The sequence below is a fragment of the Dermacentor silvarum genome, chromosome 8 (genome assembly GCF_013339745.2).
Source record: "Dermacentor silvarum isolate Dsil-2018 chromosome 8, BIME_Dsil_1.4, whole genome shotgun sequence".
NCBI classification, from domain to species: domain Eukaryota; kingdom Metazoa; phylum Arthropoda; class Arachnida; order Ixodida; family Ixodidae; genus Dermacentor; species Dermacentor silvarum.
Window position 1 is genome coordinate 12,070,421 of NC_051161.1, and position 12,728 is coordinate 12,083,148.

Below are 12,728 nucleotides of genomic sequence, written 5' to 3' on the forward strand. Positions count from 1 at the left end.
AAGCACATCGCCCTGTTCTTTTTGCTTCTTGTTTACTTCGCGAATTAAACACGTCGCAGCGCCACGTCTCTTTGTATAACTCCTCAAGAACGGCGCGCGCGGAGTCGAGGTAATTTGAGAAAGCAAATTTTCAAAGGTGAAACCGGCATGAAAAAAGACAGAGAGAGCCAACACGGTGTCGCAATTGCAAGCTAACGTGCAATCATCCGGAAGCCCCTTTCTCGTATTTCCAAGGCTACCATGCACAGCAAAGTGAACAAGCATGTGCGTGCGTGGGGGGGAAGGGGGGGGGGGGGAAACGGGTGAGGAGTCCAATTTTGACACCATACATAATGTCGAGCAGGACAGCATAACGAGGCTGTGGGTTATAATATTGTTGCTGCACAATGTTTCTTTCGTTCTCCTTGCTTCTACTTCGCCTTCTCGTTTGCCTGCGTCCCCCGTGCCGTCACAACATAACGAGTAATGTCGCTCAACCGCACGCTGCACTCCTAATAGACGGTGAAGGACGAGCACGCTACATTTTAGATGACGAGCGACAGCCTGATGACGACACATAAATTTCTAGACACCGTTCCTTTCTTTCTTTCTCTCTTTCTTTTTCTCTTTCTTTCTTTCTTTCTTTCTGAATTAATGGTCTTCCTTTGTCTCTTTTCTAGTTAGTTCATGTGTGTTTTTCGTACGTCTCCGTATGTGTTCACCAATGGGCGAACAAGTGAAGTGAACTGAACGCCCGTGTGCTTGCATTGTAGTGCACGTTGAAGAACCCCAGGTGGTCAAAATTAATTCGGAGCCCTCCACTACAGCGTGCCTCATAACCAGAACTGGTTTTGGCACGTAAAACCCCAGAAAGAAGAAGTGAAGCCTGGAGCCAACGTTTCTTCAAGAGCATTTATCTTCATGCCAGTTAGGCTCTTACGAAGGCAAGTCTTCTTGTGGGCACTATGGCTTCGTACAGGGGCTCACTTTGCTCGCCCGCCGTCTCCTGTAAGCCCTTTGTTTCATTTGAACCTCCGTATGTGTCTGGGCGTGTGCGATTATCTCTTCTTTCTTTCATATTCTTTTTCTCTACATTTTCTAGATATCAGGCGTGATAACGTAACTGCTTTCTATTTTTGTTGTTGTTTTGTTCACATTAGATAAAAGTGAATATGTGCTCAGTGCTGAAGGCCAGCGCATATACGATCGCACCACCTTGATTTTAAGACAGTGGATGTTTGGTTAACCAAAACTCATTTTTCCATAGGTTTGAAAGCAAATCTCTTTTGCTTAACTAGGTAACGCTGCACAATTTTTTCCTGCCGTCGTCAAACAAACGCGTAGGCTATTACGTTAACATTACACGTGAACATGAGTATACTTGTTACGATTTTTTTTAGCACGCCATCACGCAGGTACGGTTCACCAGTACGAACACCGCAAAATACCTAGTTTTATGGACAGTCTAAGAGTTCCGAGTTAATCTTTATTGACCCATGTATAAAACTGCCACTTCCACCAAAACTAAGAGGTGACACGAAATTTGATATATTGCGACTTGGTAGAGCATATTCGCGGCACTTTATGTGCAGAATTAAACGGTCCCTTAGTCCGCAGTGCTGTTGTGGCCACCCAGACGAAGATGTGCGCCACTTTCTTCTCGAGTGCCCAAGACACGAAACCGCAAGACGAAATTTGAGGGCAGATTTAATGCTATTATATCGGCGACCATTTACCCTAAAAAAGAATGCATGACCCATGCCCAACAGCGGTGCTTCAGAAAAAAGCGCTTGCCGCTTTAAACGTTTTGTTCGAAAACGCCAATATCTTGGTCAATGTATTAAATTTTAGTGTTTGTTGAAAGATACATGTATGCCGTAAGTCCATGCTTGTTAGGTTTGTAACATATTTATATAGTATGTTATGCATGGGTATACCTACGGTCTGTGCACTCGTCTGCGAAACGGAACTTCTTTATGTGTTATCTGACAATACGAAGTACATGTGTGTACATATGCAACTAGATATATGTTCACCTTCTGTGGATTCATGTACAGAACTTTGTGAATTTGCTGACTGATTTTTTTGTGAAACTTTTGTGCCACATTTTGTTACAAATTTTGTGATAGTATTTTTATTTGCCAAGCGATGAGGAGCAGCCGGTGTCACCTAAAGGGGCTAACCTCTGATATCACATAATTTCGACAACAACAAAGAAACGTGCGAACAGTGATGCTTATCGTTGAAGGAACAACTATTTTCAGTTATTCTCCCATAAAGAGTGCTGAAGGATGTCGAACCTCTTTGAATCCTTAAAAATTATGGGGTTTTAAGTGCCAAAACTCTTTGAATCCTTGTCTTCGTTCTTGCACATAGTGTGATTACACATATTCAAAGGCCAAGGACCGCATACAACCCCGCGTAGTTTTCATCAACACGAATTTGGTTTTCCACTTGTTCAAACGATTTCGAAACTATTTTAACAGCGAAGCTGTTTAAGCCAGCCGTAATTTGTGGTGCGGGCTAAGAAACTGCCGCACCGTAGCCATGGCAACCCGGAGGAGAGCGCGTGCATGCGCACGCAGTCTCCTCCTCGGCAGCTCTCTGCCTTCCCGAGCCCCGCCTCTCTTCTCTTCGCAGCGCGCTGAGCCAACCCCACCTAGAACTCTCTAGGTGGTGTTGGCTGAGCCAGGAGAAAAAAAAAAGGCGAAAGCTTGCACTAGGCCGCGCAAAGCTCAGGACACAGCGAAGCTAGCCGATTGATATCGAGCGGCTAGCCTCCAACGCGTTCAGCGTTGGCAAGCAGCAGCGTTCTTGGCACTGTGCCAACCTTGGTTAGCCTACCTGCGTTTGTGAGCATGCCAGAAACGCTCTCGCTACCTATAGGCGCCGACGCGTCCAGCACTAGTCACGCGAAATGTCGCCAACGCGTTCGGCGTCGGCTAGCGACAGCGTTCTTGGCACTGTATCAAACTTGGTTAGCCTGCCTGCGTTTGTGGCATGCCAGGAGCGCTGTCGCTCGTAGGCGCCCACGCGTCCAGCGCTAGTCACGCGAAATGTCACGAAAGGGAAGGTAACTCCAAAAATGATCGCTCGAGAATACCTTCCTACATGCGTAGTTAAGTTAAACCAAGTTAAGACCTAGCAGCAACCTAGTTAATACCTAGCAGTAGCAGCCAGTAAGTTTCTCTGTGCCTAAGCTTTGCGCGACCGAGTGCAAACTTGCCCGTCTTTTAGGGTAGGAACTACATACAGTCTACCATTGGATAATTGTGTAGCCTCAGTTAACTTTAGCAAGTGGTAGCGCAAAGGTGTGAAGCCATACATTTAAGAGTTTGCTGCGCGTGGAATGTTTACAATTATGCACAGCAGCCACATTGAAGGACGCATTTTTACGCGAAGCTTTATCGGTTCACTTGTGTCAGGGTCGGTGTACGCGGAAAACTATCATAATCAGCATTGATTAGCTCGAGCGTCGTCGTCTTCCGCAGCCGGCTGGTTGGCGCCCCTAGGGTTCCGCTCGGGCTCGTGCTTGACACGCGCTCGTGCCACTGCTCCCGCGTTCGTCGTCGCGGTATTCTTTCACGGGAGCTGCGTTGCCGCTCTTCATTCCAGCGTACAATTTCACTTCTCTTCCGTTGTCGTAATTGGGAGGCGGCGTTAACGGGGTTATCAGCCATTGCTTAAGCGGGAGTGAGCCATTCATTGTCTTGCGTAACGGACAGATTTAATTTTGAAGCAATTTAATTTCGAATGATCGCAACTGCCAATGGCGGGCGAATGCTGCCAACCACGCAGCCGAGCAAACTCGAGACATCGAACGCAAGCGAGATCGACATACCCATAGACGTGCCGACACGACCGTGAGGGCTTCCGTAGCCGAGGCTCTAAATGTTGCACGAAAGGGAAGGAAATGTAGTAGGAAAGGGAAGCAAAAGTAGTAGGTCAGGTACACACACGACAAGCTTCGATCGCTTATACCACCATTTTCTCGACAGGAGAAGGGCTGGTGAATTTTTTAAGCTGAAACGCAGGTTACACACATGCTACGCACTAAACCTATGCTCTAAACATCGCCTCATACGGTTCTTTAGCGTTATAATGTTAAACGTTTCGTCTGTTGAAAAACAGGCAAAACCACACACGCACCACGGCTCAAATCATGCAGCGCATCAGAATTTTTAAGTATTTATTATTATCATCAGTGATCAACGTATGGATGTACTTTGCGATACCCTTTGGTTACGAATACCCGGTTTTAACTTCATCCCTATATCATCCATGAGGAGTTCTTGGAAAGAGCCTTGTCTTTCTTTTTGTATAATTTTTTTCTTCCCAATTCCCCGCAATACCCAGACGCGGTTCGTTAGTTTGCCAGCTTATTCGATTGCGCGAGATGCCCGGTTCACAGATCACGTCTCTGTTGCCCAAAGATCTCTCTCTCTCTCTCTTCGGGTGTTCTAAAGGGCTTGGCATTTCAGTCTTTTTCTCCTCCAACTTGGGCCATTCGATTCCCTTGTATTCTTCCCGCCTCCCCGTCGGACGAAAAAAGGGCACCCGTGAATGCGAAAGAATCAAAAACAATGCAGAGCCGCTCTCTTGGCAACTTTTCATTCCAGTTACTGTCAGCCTTGTTTACCTTATCGCACAACCCTTCTCCCTTTTTTTACATTCTCCATTTTTTTTTCTCGTTGAGAGCGCCTCGGCCTTTTGAAAATTACACCCTTGGACACTGTGAAATATATCCGTCCTAAATGAAGCTGCTGTGAACGAAAAATGCTAGCCATTATACTTATTCGCACTTTTTTTTTCTTTTTTTTTTCGCTTCCTTGCTTCTCTCGATGGCTTTTGTTTCCGGCCCTCTTTCCCTTTTTATCTCTTCTCTTTCCACCTGGCTCTTCTTCTTCAGAAGCGAGAGTCAGGCGCCGCCGGGTCGTTTAGGCCTATTTTCGCTTCTTGCGCGGAGAAAACCTGAACGATGATATTATACGCGGGGGCTATTGCCTCTCAGGCAATCAGAGCCGACTGTCGTGCAGCCAGAATGAGGCGAAATGTAATGATGTCAGTTAATGGAGAATAGCTAGTCTGCCATGACCTGAGCGTGGCGGACTCGTACCCATTTCAATGGTTTCTTTTCATTTGCTTTTAGTGGAGCAAAGCTTATTGAGAGTGTGAAAGTGGAAGAGAAATTTAAAAGGCTAAGTGTTAGCAGAGAACTCGTTAGGTTTGGCACTATATAGTCTTTCCAGTGTGCTTCATAGCATTCAATATGGTCACGTGAAAATGGTAGTTTTCTTTCTTTTTCTTTCTGGTAAGCTTTCTTGTTTTTTACTGCCCCGACTTCGTAGAGGAGTGTAGAAAATTTATTTGGCAATTTTAGCATTGCATCGCTTCTTGTTATTTTTAACCAGTACCGATTACAATAAAGAAGTCCATACTTTCATGAATTATTAGCTTCGGTTTCGTGTTTTCAAGTTCCACGTGCTTACATTTTGCTACTCTAATATATAAAATTATTTGTCGTATTCTTGCTCACCTTATATTGTGCAAATAAATAAATAAATAAATAAATAAATAAATAAATAAATAAATAAATAAATAAATAAATAAATAAATAAATAAATTTAATTATTCAGGGCTATGAAAAAAGCAAGAAAAAGTAAATCAATAAGCGCCAGTACATTTCTTCCAAAAAGCTTCCGTTTAACTTTGAGTTACGTAGCATTTTTACTGTTTATCATCTCTTAATACTTTTTGCCTACCATAGTTGTATAGATGGAATTAACCACCGGAAAGTCGTCAACTAAGTGCCACCTTCGGAAACTTAAACAGCTGCTCAGAAATTATTTTTAATAAGTTTGTGACGTATGGCTCTGATTCTTCAAAATTGCTTTCAGTATAGTTCTTAAATTTAAGAAGGAACCTTCCCACTGTGAACCAGTGGCAAAACTTTCAATCACGTGCTTATTTTCTTTGCTTTTTATCGTGTCTTATGCTGTATATATGCTAAGCTATCTCTAAGGCAGAATAAATTATGAAGGTGGGGATGCAGCTTGTTATTGCCTAATAATGGCAACGTCCTTGAAATAATCCTATATTGATTTGGAATCCCGGTACTAGTTGCACTGCTCATTTAGATACAAGAACTAGTTCTTCGCGTCGCTCTTACGAAGCTGCACCAACGCCACAAAACTACTTCGATCTTTCGAAAATGGAGCACGTTCTTCAGTCCTCTCCCTGCCAGCAGTCGAATTAAGCGCTCGTTTAAAAACTCTGCGTTGCGGGAATCGAATGTCCGCCGCGACTGAACAGCTCTTTCCTGCGCTCGCACTTCCATCGCTCATCTGCGCCTGCAAACGAATCCCGCAGTCTTTTCGGTCTCAGCACGACACGCGTTCGAAGCTTGCTTCAAGGGGCGCCGTTTCCGGCCCCTAAAAACGGCGAGAATTAATTTGTCCGTATATACAGGCCGTTCGTATCTGGGGAACGGGCAGCCGCAAAGGCAATCGGCAAAACTCGAAGGCAAGCGGTCGTTGGTGGGGCTGGAAGCAGCGGGGCACATTCGTTTCTGTAATTACTCCGCCACGGCCCATTACGTGCGAGTAACTAAAGCTGACAGCGCCGTGCACTCGCTTCTCTGCGAGGCCGTCTTTCTCGACTGGAAACGGTAGCCGGGCGGAGTCCTGATTGCGTCTTGAAAGCCTCCGCGCGAGTCCGAGCCCAAACGGCCCCTGAAACAACGCTTCGCGACGTGCCGCCAGAGCCATATCCGTGCTCGATGAGGCGCGCGGCTTCTTGCATTGAAGAGAAGACGGCAAGAGCGGCGCTTTCGGAGGGAGGGCCGAATTCGGGATTTCGCTCGCAACGTGAGGACATTCGTTGCGTCACCAACGACGCGGAAGGTTCACTATTTTACGGAGCAGTCGCCCTCGTCGCCGCCAAGTCCGTCGCTCGTTTCGAAAGGAAGCAATGGCAGTTGGAAACAGCAGCACGGGGCGATCGACGCGCGGAAGCGCAGCGAAGCGCGACCGACTATGGCACTCTTTCTGAGCGGCCCGCGATGGTATAGCTGGATGTACTGTATTCAACCGCGTACAATTCGGCGGAAATGTTAGGTTCCCTGACAAAATAGCGATACGCAGAAAAGGCCCTGCCATCACTGTGCCGTAAGCTGTGGTGCTTAATTATGACGAAAGCAGCTGCAGTGGCTGCATGGATGTCTTGAACCTATTGACAATCATGAGCGAACTCATCAGTGCTAATGTCGAGCTCATCGGGTCTTCGTTATTTGACTGAGAATTGGGCCCATCATTAAATAGGTCACAAAAGCGCACTAGTAATGAATTGAGCAATTATAAGAATGCTTATAACAGCGACATCTAATGGTGTAACGAACAACTCTCGCGACCGATAAGTTAAACGAAAAGAAACATTTCGGTTTTGAAGATACTGTGAGCTGTAGGCATACGTGTACCAGCAAGTCGAATCCCGTCCTATTGATTTCCTTGGTTTAGAAAGCTTAGTCGGGATATATGCGGTATAATGCGGCAGTTGTGCTGTGAATTGTGACATGCTCTAGGAGCTCCGAAAACCGGCGGCGGGACTGCAGTTTCGTGCTTCATTTGCTCGCCGAATAATTTGATCGCATTTCGCAGCCATTTGTTTCGTGAATTCTGAAATATCAGTCGTCGAAGAAGTTCGTGCGCCAGTGCACGTGCTGCCACCGCCTTTGGATCAGTGAACAAAGCGAACGAAGACGAGATTACGTTGATGCTATGCCGTACTTTATGGCAGTGGTGAAACTTGATTTGGACAAACGCAGCCTTGCATGAACCACCAAACTATCTTTAGTTTCATTTCCGGGCGTCTCACTTTATAACTGCATTCGCTGGGCTACGCCGCTTACTATAACAGAAGCTGACGAAAATTGTCGACCAGCATGTAAGTCCTAACTCGCCCACAATCAATCAATCAACAAATCAACCAATAAATAAATAAATAAGCAAATAAATAAATAAATTAATTAATTGATTGATTGGCCAATTTTTATTGTATCATATAGATATATATCATGTAACATCGTACTGATCATTATCCCGACGCTGTACCAAGTATCCCAGCTATTACGCTCTAAGCTAAGAAAAAAAAGTAGCAGTTTCGCCCGAAAGGCGAAGCATCAATTGCGATAGCAAATAAGTGGAGAGCTATACGGAGTAAGGTTAGTAGTTTTATCGGCTGCGCAAACTTGGACACATTTGCTTAGTAACTGAATTAACAAGCATGGTGTCAGCGCGCACAAGCAAACATGAATAGATCACACTCGATGACTGCAGACAACCACAGTCAAAACGCTGGCGTGAGCAAGTGCGCAGCAGCAGCGAGCGAAGGTTCCTGCGGTCTATTGCTTCAACGGAAACTGAGCGACGAAAGCACAGCCAACACAACCTAGGTAGCACAAGGCCTACGCACTCCGATCATGACGTCATGCTACTTGGCCCGAGTGCCATAGAATCTAATGGGGATGCTCCCGCGTAAAGTAACAGTGATTTTGACGTCACCGCTTTCGTCACGCCAGCCTTGACAATAGAAATTTCGGGCCAGGTAGCATGACGTCATAGATCGAAGTGCGCAGGCTTTGTGCTATATAGGTTAGAGCACTGCACGGGCCGATTTTTTCAGCCCGGGCCCGGTCCGGGCCCGTTTTTACGTTGGGCTGCCCGCAAGAGCCCGACCAAACTTTTTATGGCAATACCCGGGCCCGGCCCGGGCCCGGAAATAATCTACGTTACCCGCCCGGCCCAACCCGCCACCCCTTTACCTTAGGCCCGAGCCCGGCCCGAGCCCGGCTCGAACTCGGCCCGAACCTGGCCGGAGACCGAAAAAGATCACCGAGCGGCATTAAAAATATAAAATAAAGAAGAGAATGAAAGGAATTGATTCTTAAGGCATAAATACATGTCATATGCAATTATGAACACCATTTGAGCGGTCTGAACGCAAATACCAGCGCGAGAAGTAGTACGAATGACCCAGCTGAGCAGTATCGCCAGCAGTTTCCAACGGCGCGACCTTGATGCGGCCCAATCCACTTCTTTCGCAGCGCCGCCACAGTATTTTTCCACGTCGGGCGCCTCACTGCGAAGCATGCGCCGCCCCAGCCGCTCGTTCCACTCAACCGTATCTAGTACACTATAGCTGAAGCGCAACCACGACCGCGGTCGTGTGCTCAGCGCATGGATGAAGTAAACGGAGAAAGAAAGCTTCTCGTTCCTCCATGGTGCCGCGTAATGCGCTGCTGCTAGGCGGCCGGTTGAGAACATGCGTGCAATAATGGATGGACGCAGTGCCATATTTCAGCCGCGTGACGAATTATCTTATCTTACCAGTCATCGTTTTACCGATTCGCCTTTGAAGAATCAGCAAGTCGCGAACGCGCTTACACCGCGCTGAAAGCATTAATTACATTGAATTAGGGAAATAATACAATGACATCCTTTGGTTTGAGGCGACTTCGGTCTTTCTGGACTTTTACATTCTGTTCAAATAGCGCAAAATACGACGGAAGAAAAGGGAAGTACATAAGAGTAGCACTGCTAGCTTCCAGCTGCGCCGGGGCAACAGGTTTTTCAGAGTCGAGACGCGTGAGGATAACTCGCTGCACGTTACATGCACACCACCAGAAAGTCCGAGCCTGGCCCGGGCCCGGGTCAAAAAGCACATGCCGTGCCCGAGCCCGGCCCGAGCTCATGAAAGAACTGCCCTCACCACGCTCATGGCTCATGGCACGGGCTTTCAGGTAAGCCCGAGCCCGTGCATTGCTCTAATCTAGGTGGTGTTGGCACAGCACATACAAAGGTAAGAGGCGTGTGGATATCGCTTTCAAGATACGGTGCGCGCGACAGGGCCGCTATTTTGTAGCGATGCCTTTCCAATGATAATGCCTTTTCGTGCTTTTCTCGCTTGGTCAGTGGTCAGAGCGACGGTCCGCTCACGTTATAAACGGAATCAGCCGGCCGGGAGCGGCGGATGATAAGACTATCAATCGCCAGATTAGTCTATGCCAGATCTCCTTGCGCCGGCTCGCTAAATGCGCAGTTGGTTCCGGATCACAATGGCGTCCCCCTCCTTCCCTCGCTTCCATTCCCCCACGGCCTTTCGCGTGACGGAGACATTGCGTTTGCTTTCCGCCGTGCGTTCGCTCTACGTGAAAGCGCGCGTCCCTCGCGCGCTGTATGTGCCTCCCTCGTACATTCAACATACGGCGCGTGGCGACGATTTTATTGCCCTTGGACTTTATAAGGAACCTCACGGCGACGGCGATGGCGACGACGACGGCAGTAATCCGCTTGGAGTGTCCATATAATTGCTATCGCAATAAAAAAATTGCCCGCCAATCCACCCTGTGAAGGTGGTTGGAAAGCGAAGCTTTTTACGCCACCCTCACGGTGACTGCGGCGCACTTGATATTTGACACACTACAACGTAACTTTAACCACGGCCTTTATTATTATTTACTTCACAACAATGTTCACTACTGCTTTATGATCGGTGTGATATACACTACTAGACTACCCCATAGTGGGGTAGTCTAGAAAATGAACCGAAGCAGTTACTAGGCTGGAAGGGTTTCCAATGACGTCAACCCTCTTTCAAGCAGCTGCATAAGCTTTGCAACAGCTGCAATCTAATCTTACGGACCGCGCCGAGCCTGTTTCCGTTGTTTGCCGCAGCCCTTATCATCCATCATGTTGGCTCATCACTTTGAAGCTTGTTTTTGTGGTTTTTCTTGCGAAAACGAGTGCTTAGTTGTACGCTGAATGCCTGAATTCAAGTAAGCTATACTGCTATACCTGCAATCGTTAGCGGTTCGTCGGGATCGTTTTTTGCTTACAACGACGGACACGACAGAACCCTTGGCTGGTAGAGGTACAAAGCTTCGCTTTAAAAGTCAGTTTTTTCCGATAGGCTAAGCATCGATTGTGATACCAAATTAGTGGACAGCTATGCGAAGTAAGCATGGTAGTTTTATCGGCCGTATAAACTTGTAAACATACGTAGGCATACTAACTGAACTGATAAGCATAGTGTCACGCGCGCAGGAGCAAACATGAACGCATATCATTCGATGACCGCGGAAACTCGCTGTCAAAACGCTGTAATGGGTAAGCGCGGCAGCGGCAGCGAGCGAATTGACCTTCGCGCTGCCGCTTGCATCAACGCGAACTGAGCCGCGAAAACACAGCGCAGGGCGGACTCTGTCCCTGCCGCAGATAGCCTTCAAGATCCAGCGGCCCGGGCGCGCGCGGAGTATACAACGTGCGATAGTAATAATAAAAAAATAATTTAAAAAGATGACTCGGCTGTAATAATAAAATAAAAATAATAATAATAAAGAAAGACTACTTGGCTGCCCACTTGTGCGCCGCAGCAGTGCTGCTCACAAATACATAATGAACAAACTGATTCCAAACCCTGTATTGCACAATTTCTATCGTAAGTACGACGTCGAATTTTTTCGCGCACAAAATCGCAGTTCGATCACTGCGGTGGCTGTCGCGCATCCCGATGCAGGCGGAATGAAAAACGCCCCATTTTTACCGTGAATTGGGGGCACGGTAAATAACCCTAGATGGTCAAAATTTATCCCTAGTCCCCCACTACGGCGTGCCTCATAAACAGATTGTGGTTTTGCAAGTTTGGGTTAGCCTTACGTGGAAAATCTATAACTTGTGCTCTGATTTTTGATACCTTGGACTTTGCAGCCTGATTACCGCTGTCACAAACAGTCGTGCCCTCAGACGCGAGACCAACCTCTAGCATGAACTTCGCGGCCATACCAAGATAAACGCCTTGCGAAAGCGGTGCAACCTATGGGTCAAGCATAGAGGGCGTTCTAATCGGTTGCATCACGTTTGAGAGCAGCGTCGCTGCTCTACGCACGGGGGATGTGTCGCCCGCGGGTCGGGCGGCGAGGCGCGCGCTCACAAAACGCCAAAATAAAGCCATCGGCTCAAAAATGAGCTAAGTGACTACTTCTTTTCTGTATAATCACACACGAAGGATTCATTTTCAGCATTTTCGAAAAATTTTCAGATTTTGTGTCCGTATCCCATTAAGAAAGGCGGGGGGGTTTGCTGTTAGTAATGACTAGGTAAGTCAATGCGAAAAAAAAAATCAATGCTGCTTTCTTGAAAGAAAGATGGTTGAACGCGAAGCTTTCTACCATGCAAACTGAATCAGTCCAAAGCCAACGACCGCGCAACACACCTAAGAAATGCGGAGCGACCCGATGCGATGCATATGTGATTTGATATCTTGTTTAGGATTGTATTTTTTGAACGTTGAAGCTGAATGAAGACACATTTCGTTAAGTTGTAAAGCCTTTATTTTAGATAATGTAGCCATTAATTGCACGCACACACACACACTTTCACGGACGACTCTACACTCGCACATTATTGCCTTGTGATCGCTATGATAGATGGTCAGAGGCTCTGCCGTTGCCGATAGACGGGATCGGCCTTACGGGCACTATCGCGCTCGCACTTACGTTCGCGTACGGCAGCCTCTTCTCCCGTGCGCTGCACCCGCAGCCTACCTATGGTGACGGCCGGGAATGCATTGCGTGACTCGCGTAATGCAACGCAGACAGATACAAGTCGTCTGGGTAGCGTGGCGTTGCAGTTACCATTCTTCTTATCGGTACCACTGCGAATGTAATCTGAAGTGTTCTACGATACGCATGTCGT